Source organism: Cibotium barometz, chromosome 38 (assembly GCF_041138505.1).
Source record: "Cibotium barometz isolate CiBa-2024 chromosome 38, ASM4113850v1, whole genome shotgun sequence".
Lineage (NCBI taxonomy): Eukaryota > Viridiplantae > Streptophyta > Polypodiopsida > Cyatheales > Cibotiaceae > Cibotium > Cibotium barometz.
The window spans coordinates 30,743,486-30,759,708 of record NC_141083.1 but is presented as its reverse complement, the minus strand read 5'-3'; positions in this window follow the sequence as shown (position 1 = coordinate 30,759,708).

Below are 16,223 nucleotides of genomic sequence, written 5' to 3'. Positions count from 1 at the left end.
AGCCATCTCTCGCCACTGCCAGCTTCTGCATCACGCTTCTTGGTTCCCATGTCTCCAAATGGCTAGCTTCTCCATCACATTGTGGGCCCTGCAAGATTCTTCCACAAGTTTGCACCTTATTGTCATTCTGAAAAAAAGATATCAATTTTTGTTGTCACAATACCATGATCACCATGTACTCAATTATGTAAAATAGTTTTTTTTTTGAACAAGCCAACCTTCTGCCATGGAGGCATCTGGTCATACTTTTTGACGAACAAATTTTTTGACCACCTTCATGAGCTGCTCAAGAAATAACATCCATTGGCTACTATTGATGTTGAGGACACTTGTAAGCAACATTGCATCCACGAGAGAAGTGGAGAGAACATGCACTTGTATGTCGAAGAAGCTTCCAGGTAATTCCTTTTCCATAATAAGACACAAAATCATCACAATTTCTTCTTTTATCTTTGGTAGATCAGCGACGGGGTTAATCTCTTTAGCAACAACAAAACTGTAATAATTGAAAATATCATAAATACATCAAGAAATATGTATGTTAAAAAATAAGATTTAAAGTCATATTTATTATTGAGCTAATCGATAAATAATATCACGTATCCTAAGAATCAAGAAGCCTTGAATACCCAATGATAGAACATGCTGTAAAATAGATTATTTGAAGTGAGTGATAATTAGACTAGCACACATAAGAAAATGAGAAATGTAGGTTTGAGTTAGTGCTTTATTGTGCTCAACGTGCAAGAAGTTATGCCAATCATGGAACTTCAATCTTGATAACTTGTTGTTCTTTGAGGTGAAAAGGTTCCAAAATGATTCTCCATAGCTAGTTGGTGTTTTAAATTGCTTTATTCTTTCCAAGGTTATTGCATGCTCTCGATTCAAAAGAACCCATCGAGTGCTAGTCCAAGTCATAGGTTATGGGGTTCAGATTGGCCATTCTCACTCAATATGTTGAAATGCTTCAAATATTCTCTAGGATTCATAGCTTCCCATCGATGCTTTATTTTTTTTGCATCCCCGTCCATATATTCTACAAGTGATGGTGGATATCCAAACATAAACTTTAGACGAGGTTTAAGTGGGAAATGTCGTAGGACCTTTCTTGGCACTTTGCCATTTGTAGACTCCTCTTTAAAATGTAGCTCATTGTATTTAGGACAATGCATAATTTTTGTATGTTCTCCTCTATACAAGATATAGTCATTGATGCAAGCATGAATAATCCATGCCCAAATCAGATAGCATAGACTTTGCCTCGGATCTTAACTTAGGTAGCATATTGTTTTTTGGTAACAATCTTGTCGATAGGAATCTACATAAAAGACGCTCAATTGTAAAAATTTCAAAATTTCATGAAGAAGATAATATAAAATTTACTCTCATTTTCAATAATTGCAAAGAAAAGGAAGACATACTCTAGTAGTGCGGTCCATCCTTGTTGAGTTTGTAGATTTAGAAGGCTTGCGAAAAGCCTCGAGAGTTTTGTATTTTCAAAAACAAGACTTGAGGCTTCCTTCATTAAATTGTTTGTGGACTTTATCGATCAGCCTTTCTTTCTTTTTGCTCACTTGTTCCATCTAAGTTAAATGATTTGCGATTGCAAATATATCGCACAACATATGTTCACGTTATCCCAAGTGTCATCAAATTCTAAGTTATCAATACATGGTCTCAAACATTTTAGATTTTGACATTAGGCTAGATCCCTATTTCTTATGAGATTGGCATATTCTCATGGAAATTATGAACTATGTGGTCAATGATGAGGGCCAGGATCTCTGCAAACTACTTGATCAATATCATTTGTTTCTTAAACCAATAAAATATGGGTAAAATTCAAACCTCTCTCTCTCTCTCTCTCTCTCTCTCTCTCTCTCTCTCTCTCTCTCTCTCTCTCTCTCTCTCTCTCTCTCTCTCTCTCTCTCTCTCTCTCTCGCTCTCGCTCGCTCACACACACACACACACACACACACGCGCACGCACGCGCGCGCGCGCGCGCACACACACACACACAAACATGCGCTTTTCTTTAACTAATTTTCCACATAAAACTATTTGAGAACAATCATCTGAATGCAATAATACACAAGAACAATCATCTAAGTACAAAATAATTTAAGTACAATCATCTAAATACAATAATACACGAGAATAATCATCTGAGTCCAAAATAATATGAGTACAAAAATATCTAAGTACAATCATCATGCCCTACTACCATATCCCAATGGAACATCTAATGGAAATCATTCCTAGTCACATGTATGAGGAGACACCAAGTACACTAATATTTTTTGATAAATTATTAGAAATGTGTGTGTATTTAGCTTTGTATCAATCTTCAAAGTTTCATAGTAGAACATGTTGTAATAAAATTAGGGCTGTGACTTACAGGACATTAAGTTTACATCAAAGTGTTAAGAGATGGGAAAGATCAAGAGGGACTTGTAGAGAGATTAAGGGTAGAGGGAGAGAGAATCACAACATTAGATTGAGTCCCGATAACCCTCTAAAGGGCCCCCACAATTTTCGATGTATGTTCTTATCTATTGCAAGATGAAAATTGAATTACAATGGTTACCGTATTAGCTCTCCTAGCCCTGACACACTTGACACATTTTCTCTAGACTTGGGCAAGGACATTACTCAAAATTGGGCTTCTCCAAACATTGGACTAAATAGTTTGATAAGTGTCTGGATGACTCATACCCAAAAATACTTGTAGCCCTTACACACTAGATACCTTTTACCTAATGACTTGGGAAAGGACCTTCCTCAAAATTGGGTTTTGCCTAGACACTCTACTAAATAGTCTAATAAGTGTCTGGATGACTTGTATATAACAAAATATAACTTGCAAAGATTACATGGACCCTAGATCTAGATGGTGCCTGGAAACTCATCCCTAGACTATGGCTCACAACATGCTCAAGACCCATCACAAAGGTGATTTGTTTGTACTACATGTAGAAGTATGTCCATGTGGCAACCTAGTATAGTGGTGCATGTGAATAAATTAAGGCATGCAACCACTCTAGCTCAAAGCTTTTGTTCTTATCAAGTGAAGCCTCATACACTTTAATGGGAAGAATAATATGCAAGCCTAAACAATCATCTTCATCAGGTACTTTAGTATCATCAGGTACTTTAGTATCTACATCAGTTTCTCGTAAGTCATCCTCAATGTCATGTAGTTATGTAGGCAGGATAATGTCTTCATTAGCTACTCTATAACGATTCCTTCATTGTCATTTGAGAGGTTTTAATCCTCGAAATGTGTTCCTCTCTCTTGTTGCAACCTTGTTCTATATAATAACATCCCTTGGCCTAGCCTTTCTTGAAATATACAACCACCATGAGGCAACACACATGGATATAACATACATCCATTGTTCATCATGTACATCAAGAAAAAAGAATGCTTGTTCACAATTCTTTGGAAAGATAAATGGCTCAATTATTTTTAATGCAATACTTTTGATGAGTGGATAGCATAGAATCCATTTATGTCCATCCTATATGTTGCATTTTGTCCATGGTACTGTGTCTAGAACCATTTGACTTGTAGCAACACTTGCTTGAAGAACGTATATAGTTGACCTTAATGATATCTTCAAGCACACCAACATAGATGAGGTCACCATAGACACGACTTTGTTGCTAAAATGAGGTAACAATTCCCTAATCCTAGTGACATGTTGCAAATCTACATGATTCGAAGATGTTGGCCATAAGCCCATATACCACTGGGTTGTTGCAAGATCAGGGTGTCCAGTTTTATCCAGTTTATGCTGGACTGGGACAATGCTTGGAGAGCAAATTTTGGGGGGCAAGGTACTTAAAATGAGATCAAGAAAATAATAGAAAATACGCTTGTCCTTAAATTAACCCAATATAACTTAAATTAATATAAATTAGTCTAATTAATCAAAATTAATAAAAAATATGATGAAATGATAAACAAATGATCTTTCCATACTTAGAGTGATCCAATTTATTTTTCCATAGATGCATCATTACAAGTACACTAGTCCCTATAGGTTTTAGATGATTCACATCAAAAATGTAATTTTACTAATTAGATTATTAATATTTGCAGGCTTTCTGATAGTCTGAAAGAATTTTGAAAAAGAGATCATTATAAATCCAACCATTGGATTTGTAATTTTTACTAACCACCACATTCTACTAATGTCTCAGTATCTACCCACTCTTTTGATCTATAAGATTGAGGATTTTAAGTGGTAGCTATTGTGGGTACAAAAAGTGGCGTATATTATAACACTTTAAAAACCTTGAAATATTTAAAGAAAATAGACAAATATCTTAAAATTTTCTCAAAAAATCAAGTTAAGCTCTATATTATGTGAAGATCTAAGGTACAAAGTGGAAATCTCATATGAGCTTATATGTAAAAGATATTAGCATTTTATGGAATCAGTTCAAATTTGGGACAAGGTGTATACATTGACTTTGTACCTAAGAAAATGAGGACTTTTTACTATCTAATGCTTAATCAAATTATGCAGCTATGTTTCCAACTTTGAATATGATGTTCCAACAAAAGAACTTGAAACGAAATTCCTTCATTTACTAGGAGAGATTAGCCACTAAAGGTAAACAAATGCCTGTTTTTTTACTGTTTACAGGGTGCCTGAGTGGACAAAACTGGGCACCCTGATCTTGCAACCACCCCACTATAACATCGTGCTTTCTCTTAGAACAACTAGAGTGATACTATGTGAGTTTAGGCATTACATGCAATTTTGTCACAAAAAACCCCTATCTAAATTCGTACAAACGTAATTAAGTACATTAGTTAGGCATGCTTGTAGTTGAGTGACGATGTTGTAGTCTCTTGCTTGTAAGAAGAAGGAGTCTCATGGTCTTTTCCTCCTTGTACAAGTCAAACCACTTTTCCATGCATCGCGTATTGTACAACACAAAGGTGTTTACTTGTTGAATCTCATACAAGAGCTTCATTTTCCTTACCTTTTCCAATTAGAATCTCCCCCATGACTTTATTAGATTATTCTTTTGTCCATAATCTAGATGTAGTAGGATATCCATGATAATCACCATGTACTTAGTTATATAAAACAATGTTTGTTTGAACAAGCCAACCCTCTACCATGGAGCCCTTTGGTGATGCTTTTTGATGAACAAAATTTTTTACCACCTTTATGAACTGCTCAAAAATTATAGCCATTGGTACTGATGAGGACACCTGTAAACAAGCAACATTTCATCCATGAGAGAGGTGGATGAGAACATGCACTTGTATGTTGAAGAAGCTTCTAGGTAATTCATTTTCCATAAGACACAAAAGCATCATGATATCTTCTTTCATCTTTGACAGATTAGTGGTGGGGTCAATCTCTTTGGCAACAACAAACCTATAATAATTAACAATATTGTAAATACGTCAAGTAATATGTATGTTAAAAAACAAGATTTGAAAGTATACTTCTTACTAAGCTACTTGATATATTATATCGTGTATCCCAAGAGTCAAGCATTCTTGAATAATCAATGGTAGAACATGTATTAAGTGAGTGATAATTATTCATTATGCCCAACCTACAAGAAGTTATGCCAATCATGGAACATTAGTCTTGATAACTTATCATTCTTTGACGTGAAAAGGTTTCAAAATGATGCTCCATAGCTAGTTAATGTTTGGAATTTCTTTATTTTCAAAGACTATTGCATTCTCTTAGCTCAAAAAGAACCCATCAAGTGCTAGTCCAAGTCGTAGATTATGATGTTCCTCTTTAAAGATTGGCTATTCTCACTCAATATGTTGAAATGCTTCACAATTTGCTCTAGGATTCGCAACTTCCCATCAATGCTTCATTTTTTTGTATGCCAGTACATATGTTTTGCAAGCAAAGGTGGACATCCAAACATAAACTTTAGACAAAGTTTAAGAGGAAAATTTCATAGGATCTATTTTGGCACTTTTCCATTTATAGACTCCTCTTTAAACTGCACTTGATTTTTGTATATTCTCCTCTATACAAGATACATTCATTGATGCAAGCGTGAATATGCTTATAATCCATGTCCAAATTAGATAGAATAGACTTTTCCTTGGATCTTAACTTAGGTAGCATATTATTTTCTGGTAACAATCTTGTCAACAAGAATTTGCATTAAAGATGCTCAATTTTTTAAAATTTTAAATTTTCACGAAGAAGATAATCTCTCATTTTCAATAATTTGTGAAGAAGACTAAGAAAGACATACTGTACTAGTGTGGTCAATCCATGTTGAGTTTGTAGATTTAGAATAAGAAAGCTTGCAAAATCCTCGAGAGTTTTGCATTTTCAAAAATAAGACTTGAGGCTTCCTTTATTAAATTGTTTGTGGACATTGTCGATCATCCCATGTTTCTTTTTGCTCACTTGTTCCATGTAAGTTATATGCTTTGAGATTGTCAAATATATCGCACAACCTCCGCACAACATACACCCACATCATCCCAAGTGTCATCAAATTCTAAGCTATCACTACGTGGTGTCTAACATTTTAGATTTTAATATTGGACCAATGGATCCCTATCTCTTATGAGATTGGCATATTCTCGTGGAAATTATAAAATATGTGGTCCATGATGAGGGTCAAGATCTCTGCAAACTACTTTATCAATATCATTTTTTTTTATAAACAAATAAAATATGGGTAAAATTAAACCCTCACTCTATTTCTTTCTCTCACACACACACAAAGACACACAAATAAAAACATGCTCTTTCCTTTAACTAATTTCCCATATAAAAATATTTGGGAATAATAATTTGAATATAATAATACATGAGAACAATCATCTGAGTATAAAATAATTTGAGAACAATCATCTGAATACAATAATACACGAGAACAATCATCTGATTACAATGATACATGAGAACAATCATCTGAGTACAATAATATCTAAGTACAAAATAATATGCATACAAAATCTGAGTACAAAAATATCTGAGTACAATCATCATGCCTTCCTTCCACATCCTAATGGAAATCATGCTTATTCATGTGTACGATGAGAGGAGTGGGTCTAGAAAATGTGTAATCCACCAACGCCTCCCTAGCTTGTAAACTAAGGAAATTACTACTACATAGCTAGAAATTCACATTAACATGTCCTACTTGGTTCCAATGTGCTTGTCAAAAATGTAGTTTGGCTACACTTCTAGCTCTCCCCTACTACTATTTATCAATCTTCTTATATTCCCAAGTAAGTGCGCTCTCTATGTGAAACCATAGTACCAAACTATCTGCTCTCCTTAGCAATGCATGCTGAATTGGGGAACCTCCCATATGTGGCCATGCTGATCACATAACAAGTAAGCTGCTGCCATACTCCCTAAGAATGTGATGGACCACAAAAGCTCATCAATGTAAGTACACACTCTATGTGGGTGTTATGAGACTGATAGGTAACACTAAAAGGTAAGAGTAGGAAATATTATTTATATGTAAAAGGCTACATATAAATAAGGTTCAGAGGATTTCAAATAGGAAATACCTAGGCAATAGTTAATAGGCATTAAAGTTAAAGTAAAAAGAGAAGCAGATGGTGCACAATAGAAACCCAAGGGACACAAGGGGTAGTTGAAGAGGCATTGGACAAGGAAAAGGCAATGTCTAGTCAATGAAAGGTCAAGGGGCTGAAGTTGGAAGGTCATCCACCACTTAGGCATATATAACCATGAGGTAAGGGACTATTTGGGATATGGTTGGGTGGAGAATCAAGGTTCTAGTCTTACAAGTCCTCAAGCTTATAATGCAAGGAGCATTACATTGGTATTAAAGTTAACATTCAATCTCGAGAGACTCTTCTTCATGCTTCTCGCGGATGAACACAACGAATGGATAAGCTATCTTTTGCTCTTTTTAGTAAGAAGATAAGCTACTTAGCAGTGCGTCAAACCTTCATGAGCCGAGCCATAGCAAGCACAAACTGCCACCCTCAGACACTATTGTGTCTGAGGACAAAAAACGATAGGGAACAAACGGCTAAATCTGGGCAAGAGGTGGTTGGAGGAGGTGGTGCGCATTCAGACAGGACGCCATATAACAGAAACTACGTTGTGGGCGGTCAGCCGACACAAGGGACACTGAGAGTGATTGATAAGATACAGGGTGGTGCTGGTGGGCGCTAATGACGCTTTGACCACGCTTTGATAGCTGCACCTGTGTCTTCTCCTACTGCATTGTCATCGTCATCAACATAGTATTCTCCGGAGATCTCACCCCGTGTCAAAAGAAGGGGTGCAAAAGCAACAGCCCGGGTGTGCACAACGGCCACAACATGGCAGAGAGAGGGATGCACAACGGCGCATGTGCAGCAGCCACACCATGACACAACACGTCAATAGCAAGCGATTATTGTCGCCCAGTCACAAACAATTGTGCGGCCACGACAAGCGTGGAAGAAGATGGACGCATAGCCACGAGGAGAGGCAATCACTCTCTCTCTCTCTCATTTCGCTTGATGGTAAAGCAAGAGAGCTGGCGATCAACACATCATGCGCAATAGAGCCACCACAATGCAGCACAAAGCCTTGCCACTATAACGTGAAATGGAAGCACATGGCCACCACGACAAACGTGGTAACAGACGCGCACAACCACGAAGAGATGCAAAACTAAGCGTGCTCTCTCGTTTACTTGCTTTTGCTGGAATGAAGAAATCGAGGGTATGATTGCTTGATTTCAGAAGACGCTTGGCATAGTTAAAGCACGATGACTAGCTAAGCGTTTTAGTAACTTGCTATGGCCACATACATTTAAGTGTATGGTAGAAAGTTCAATCTATATCAATGATTAATACGGATTTGAACTTCGAGCACCATGCCAGAGACTTGGTTCTGTCCCACGTGTTGCAGTAGAGGTCGCTAAGGCTATAGTTGTTCTCTGAAGTGTTGTAGATGTTGTAGGATGTGTAGACGTTGTTGGCAGATTGAGCATGTGCACATGGGTAGGGGGAGAATCTTTTTACATCAAAGGCTTCATGGAGAGCATAGAGTAAAGGTTGGTGCTCATTTTTTTTTAAAATTCTTGTGTATGGGGCTATAAAATGAATTTGTTCATATGACTTGTGTCATCTTAATATTTATAAGTTTTGTACATCACTAAAAACCATTACGTGTAGAAAGTCTTGTACGTATGTGTTTGAGTATGATGAGCTTGGGATGTATGGGTCTAGTGTGTTTCACACTCGATTATTTGAGCTTCTTGCTCTGGTTACTCTAGTATTGGCCTCGTGTGGACATTTGAGTTTTTGCAATTGAGCATCTATATAAGCATTCATGTATGGGTCATGCATGAGATTGAAGTTTAATATTATGTGCTTTTAACATGCGATTAGAAGCATAGATATGTTTTGCATGTTTGCATCAAGTGTATGAAGGATGATTGGTCACATGTTTCAATACAATTGAGTAGTGGGTATAAGAATACCAATTACGTTTGCTGATTACTAGTGAAGTACTATTGATAATCAATAGTTAATGTTTTTAATGGAGTTAAGGGTGCACTACTGACACAAGATTGGAAAGTTATGGACCATCTTTTTATGTATTGTGTCGACAAAGTTTGAACTATTGGAGAGTTCAATTGAGGACTTATTTCTTAAGTCTTTGAAATTTTATATCCAAGCAATCCATTTGAGTCATACTCTACATGTCTTTGTGCAGTACCCTTGCTTACACAGTAAACGAGTTTTTGCATGGTTAAGAAACCAATGCAATTGGGTTTGCAAAGGGACATAGAGTTGTTGGCTCTAAAGTTTAAACATTTTTATGCATATCACATGTATATTTGTATTATGTTATGTTGATCATCAAATAAGTTGGTTTGTGAATTTGTATCATAAGATCCTATTGTTTTGATCATATTCATTTGAAAATTTATAGTCGAGGATCTTTCACAATGTTATGTGGCTAACCTATTGAGCAAACACAGTTTGTGTGGTTAAGTACTCAAAAGGAGTTAAAAGGTAGGAAGGCTAGATGGGCTAAAATCCTACAAGAGTTTGATTTTCAAATCAGATATAGAAATATCAAATTTAAGGTCCTGGGGCAGATGCTCTTATAAGTCAAGCACCCATGATAAATGAGTTGAGTTTTACTCAACTAGAAAGTGAGTTGTTGGCTCACTTAAAAGAAAAATGTGCTAATGACCCTAGCTATCAAGTAGTTTAGAATTACTTGATTAAAAGAGATAACTCTCAAATAGGAAAATGCAGCTGCTAGTGATAAAAGGGTATCACTTAAACAGATAGTGGTTCAAAAGGAGTCACTTTTTAAGAAAGGATAAAAAGTGGAAAAGATCGATAATGCCTGGTAAAGATAGTTAATGCTTGGTAAAAGCGACATTTTTAACTATAAATAAGAGTTTAAATCCTTGAAAAAGAGAAAAGACTATAAATTCTCATGGTGGTGATATAATAAAGTGATGTTTGTTTCAGGCACATTGTAAAGGTATGAGTATGTGATTGTAAAAGAGAGTAATAACATGTACTCGTTTGTGAAAAGAAAAGTTGACCATATTAAAGAGAGGAATTATTACGAGTGGTTATGGATTCCATAATGGTCTAGTAGACATGATACAAGGAACCTTATAATTGTTTCTATATATGCATAAAAAGTTATCAAGCAAATAAGTTGCTTGAAAAAGGTCTACTAATAAAAAGAAATGTCTATGTGGACATTGTTTCATTTATTGAAGTATAACGAAAATGACATTATTACTTAGAGCCAAATTCAAGGATGTCCAAACTTTAAAAAAGGTAGGGTCTAGTGTTAAGGACTGGTTACTCAAGGTACTTGGGAGCAACTAGATGGAATGGGATGCCTAGTGATGTATTCTATGCCAATGTACGAGTAATCGAAAGGATTTGATCGAGAAAGGTTGAGGTTGTCTCATCCAAAATAATTTCTTGATTGAGTCGATGGTCAAGAAGTAGAAGGAATTGGACAAGGGAGTAAATGGTTACTTTACTCTTCATTGCTTATGGTATGCAAGGTCGGTCAACTAGTGCGTAAGGTACTAAAAGGTAATAGAACAATCTTATTTGTGAATTGTGTCTCACGTAAAGGAGGATATCCGTAAGATTGGTTCTAGTTAGTGTATACAAGTGTGCACTAGGAAAAGGGTTGATGGTAACCAGGTAAAGCTTCTAAGTGATCATGACACTCGTCGAGAAGTAAAGAAGAGCAATGAAAAGTCATTAACTGTATGCAAGCCTCTGATCAAGGACATATGCAAAGTTGATGGATATAATCACATTGGTTTGTTCTCATGTTTAGCATCAACCAGAATAAAGTATTAATCTTAGAAGAAGATGTTAAAGCCAACCTCATTGTTCTAAGGTTAATATAAAGTTAAACACTGTGTCAGATTTGTATGGTGTAATGACACTTACATAGACAATAGGTGTTCTTAAAAGAAAATGATAAGGGGGTTTAAGGGCACGTGAACGAGGAAGTAATATTCCTCTACTAAAGGAAGTGTTTCTCTAATTGAAATACTTATATAAGAGAACTTATTCCAAGTTAAAGACTTGTTAAAGTTTGATTTAAAAAGAAAATATAGAAATCTTTAAACAAGATCTCTATTATGACTATAAGCATGCTCTAGTATAAGAGAGTAAAAGTACTCTCTTGAAAAGAAGTGAAGCATGAGACCTAAAAAAAAAGGTTATCTTATAATAAGGTAAACCAAAGAGTTCAAGAGAACTCTATTTCTTTTAAAAGTCGGAAAGGTTCTAATCATTCTCTAAAATATTGTGCTTGAAGGTTTTGAGATATTTGATGATACTTAAAAGATTGAGTATGATCAAACTTTAAGAGAAGGTTGACATACTCAAAAAGAAGTTACCCACTTTTGTTTTCGAGAAAGAAAACTTTTCTTTCAAGGGGAAAGAAATATTATGAGACTAATAGGTAACACTAAAAGGTAAGACTAGGAAAGATTATTTATATATAAAAGGTTGCATATAAATAAGGTTAAGGGGATTTCAAATAGGAAATACCTAAGCAATGGTTAATAGGCATTAAAGTCAAAGTAAAAAGGGAAGCAGATGGTGCACAATGGAAGTCCAAGGGACGATGGGGTAGTTGAAAAGGCATTGGACAATTTCTAGTCAATGAAAGGTCAATGGGCTGAAGTTGAAAAGGTCATGCACCACTTAGGCCTATATAACCATGAGGTAAGGGACTCTTTGAGATATGATTGGGTGGAGAATCAAGGTTCTAGCCTTACAAGTCCACAAGCTTATAATGTAAGGAGCATTATAGTGGATACATGTAAGTCCTGAGCAGTGTATAGACCATGACCTACACCCTAAATCATGGGTGACACTGTAATAAAGTGATATCCCCAATGATTGAACTCCTCCCAATCAAAACAGAAGATCATGTGCTATCCAGCCACTTGCTACTCTACAATCATAAGAAGCCTACAGTAAATGGCATGGTAGTGGAAAATTATTAGCTGTCTCTCTAAACAAGACCCAGCTGCAAATCCATGTCCCTTTTTAATTATTGTAGATGATCTAGATTATAGCGTGACGTGTAAACATGTTGAGAAATACAATGTGTAAGGGTGCAACATGAGGAGAGCAAGGGGATGAGCATGCACAATAGAAAAGGATAAACAAAGAGTACATTAGCAAAGGTTGATTTATATGGTCATTTATAAAAAGGTGAAGTCAAAGGTCAAAAAGGTAGCACATGGAAAGTGCAAGGAGACACATGTAGTGTAAAAATTTATAGACACATAGTTGACCCTAGGGTGCATAACAGGCTGGATAGCAGGCATAACAGGCTGGATAGCAGGCATAACAACACTATAGTTGTGGCCCGCAAAGAGTTGAAGTGCTTCAGTGATCTATTGATAACATCAGTGGGGCGGGCAAGTAGCAAAGCCATGTTGTAGAGCCTAGCGCAAGAAGAGTGCAAGATGTGATTAGAAGCAAAAGAAAACTGCATTAATCAGTGTTGTCAGCATAGCATGCCCTACATAGAAGAAAGAGAGAGCATTTAAAGCATAGACAACAACGTAGGGAGTGTAAACATCGTAGACAAAAGCATCAAAGGTCGCCATTGCAAACGGCAACGCACAGATCAGGAGCTGATTACAAGAGACAAGAGTACCCCAATGCATTACACAAGCAAAGCAGCAGCTCTAAGAAGATTACATAGCAGTCTCGGCAGAGGGAGTGCTTGAAGAGGACCGACAGAGCAGAGGATTGTCATCAACGCCATCGCCATTGCAGTCATTTAGAAGGATAGCCACAATCACCCTTTCCCGTCTCCACCACACGATCTATAGATAAGATTAAGGTTCTATTTAAATCTTGGTGTAAAATAGCTTTAGAAGAAGAGGCTGTTCACATGGGGTTTAGAAGTTGTATGGGCCTTCTACATGTCACTAGCATTGGGCCATGCGTATTGATGCTACATGAAACTATGCAGCATTTTAATGACCTCATGTTATTTTTAGTATGTCGTTATGTTGGTGAGATGTCATGTCAAGATGCTTCCTACAATGCCATGCATTATCATGTATGAGATTCATGAATACTCATGGGTCAAGATGATGGATGGGCTCATGATGATGGAGTTGCATGAGGAAGATGAAAACCAAGAATTTAAGAAAATGTAACCCGTGAGATGAAAGGCAACCAAATGACTATGCATGGCGTAAGTGTGTGAGGGCAAAGAAAGAGCTATTGGGAAAGAAATGGGCAAGAGCCACTGAGACTTCACAAGCAAAAAGAACAAGCTAAAAGCCTCTGAGTCCAAGGTGAAGAACAAGTCAAAGAGCCCAACAAATGAAGGGAACCAAGGGTGCTAGTAAAATTATTTTCATCACACACTTTGACAATGAATAAACTTCTTTGAATGTGTTATTATTAGCATATATGAGAGTGTTGCAATTGATAAACAATGATTTTGAACAATGGTTCGCAAGCTCTTCCTCCTTTCATTGAATGTTGTTGAATTCATTTGTTGTTGTTGATGTTGTTGCCACTCTCGAGAATCTACGAATCCTCTTGATGCTCAAGGCAAAAAATAAATCATTATAATGATACAATTTTTAGTAGGTTTTTTGTATGTATAAATATCTCACGGTGTAATTGTTGTGTGTCTTCTGTTTTTAACTCTCATAGTGCCAGATGCTGTGGAATAAATGCCACAGTGTGTGCAGATATTTTGTGTTTTAGGGTTTTCATACAAGATTGAACAAGTAGTGCTTGTATCAAGTGAACAAGAGAGAGAGAAAACGTGATAGTTTTTTTATTCGCTTGTGTTGGTGCTCTACGCTGCTGTTGTTGGTCATATCTTGGGAGCCAGCACGGGTAGATTTGCCCACTTGGCTATTTTCCATGCATGCTACGTGGCGGCTATCATCACGCTATGGTTGGCATCTCTCAGCTCGCACACAGAACGTTCTCCTCACGCGTGGTTCTGTGTGCCCATTGTACACGCTGCCTCCTTCTTTTGTTTCAACCCCACGTCTTTTTTTCTTTTTTTTTTTTCCGCTCTCTCCATGCCCCTCTCTCTAGTCATGCTTTCCAAACGGTCATACCTCTTTAAATCGTGGGCGCTCTATGGTTTTGTGAGCCTGTTGTACGTGTCACCTTCTTTTTTTCCCGTGCCTCCCTCTCTCTCTCTCTCGTAATGCTTCTCTCTCTCTCTCTCTCTCTCTCTCGATGCTTCCCAAAAGGTCATGCCTCTTCAAATTGTGGTACCCTAGGCTCATGCGGTGCCCATTATTCTTTTATTTCACCCCCACGTCTTCTTCTTCTTTTGCTCTCTCCACGCCTCTCTCTCTAGTGAAGCTTTCCAAAAATTCATGCCTCTTCAAATTGTTGGGAACTCTCGGCTCACGTGCAGTTCTATGTGTCCATTGTACATGCCACCTCCTTCTTTTGTTTCACCTCCTCGTCTTTTTTTTTTCCGTTCTCTCCAAGGTTTCCCACCATCCTTCTTTCCTTGTGGCCTCCAAAACACTAATGTTTTATTTCCAAGGGTTGTAATGGTAAAGCATGCTATCATCTCCTCATATGATTAAAGTGAGAACATAAGGATTGATAGTATGCCATACAATCTTTGTTATAGGTCATATGGTGGGTTGCACCTATGTCCAAATATCATTTAGTAGATTTTGTACAATTAGGTTATAATATAGCCATAAATAATTGCATAGGAGATGGCTCTTTTGATGTAAGAGGATGAGTTTCATCACCTAGAGCTACATTGGTTTGTACAACAGTACTGAGTAGCACTATGTTGATTTACATCACATGTGCCCTCTATCTATGGTTGATGAACCTTACTAGTTATATTTTGCACTATTGGTTTATCAACCTTAGATGTGTTGTCCATTTTTTGGCTTATACAATCTTGTGGCCCATTTGATATTGCCCTTGAATGATGAACTTCACGTGGCCTAGTCTGTTGGCTCATGTCTTGTGATCTTTTGTGGGTTGTCCTTGAGTAAAGACCTTGAGATAATTCTTTTTGTATAATATTGGTTGATCAACATCCAATAGCTTCATTTCTTGGCTTGATTTTCTTGGCTTGCTTTGGTGCTGACGATCTTCATCCCCTTTCAAAATAGCTCGTCAAGGCTGACCAAGTGAGATCATCATTGGTGTGAGATAAATATTATGCGAAATGCAAATAGCGGTAGTAAATGGACACGTGCGAAAACAAAAACATACATGCATGCAATGCTCACACAATAATATGCTCTTGAGGCTCCAAAAAAATGCAACAGCAAGGATACATGTGGCTGCACGCAAAGCTTGCAAAGCGTGAAGAGGTGCCTACACTAGAGTTATGTGGTCGAATAGTACAAAATTATTTATATTCTTTGATCTTAGTAATGTGGTATTTAAGTGTATTTGATTTGTGTATGATTCGTTATAGGAGGCTAGACCATCCCCACCATGCCTCGATGATCGTGGATATAGCAGTGCAGCGATGTAGTGATTAGGGAGGGGATCACATGCATTGATATAGCTCAGACAAGGAGGATGAGTAGAGTAGATGCTTTATTGATAGCTTATTTTTGGTTGTACTCCTCCATTTGGAGCGTCGTATATATAGTCAAATACTTTCTCATGATGATGTATGCATCATATCTTTTATACATGGATCCACGATGCACACAATTTTTAAGACTTGTATATATAC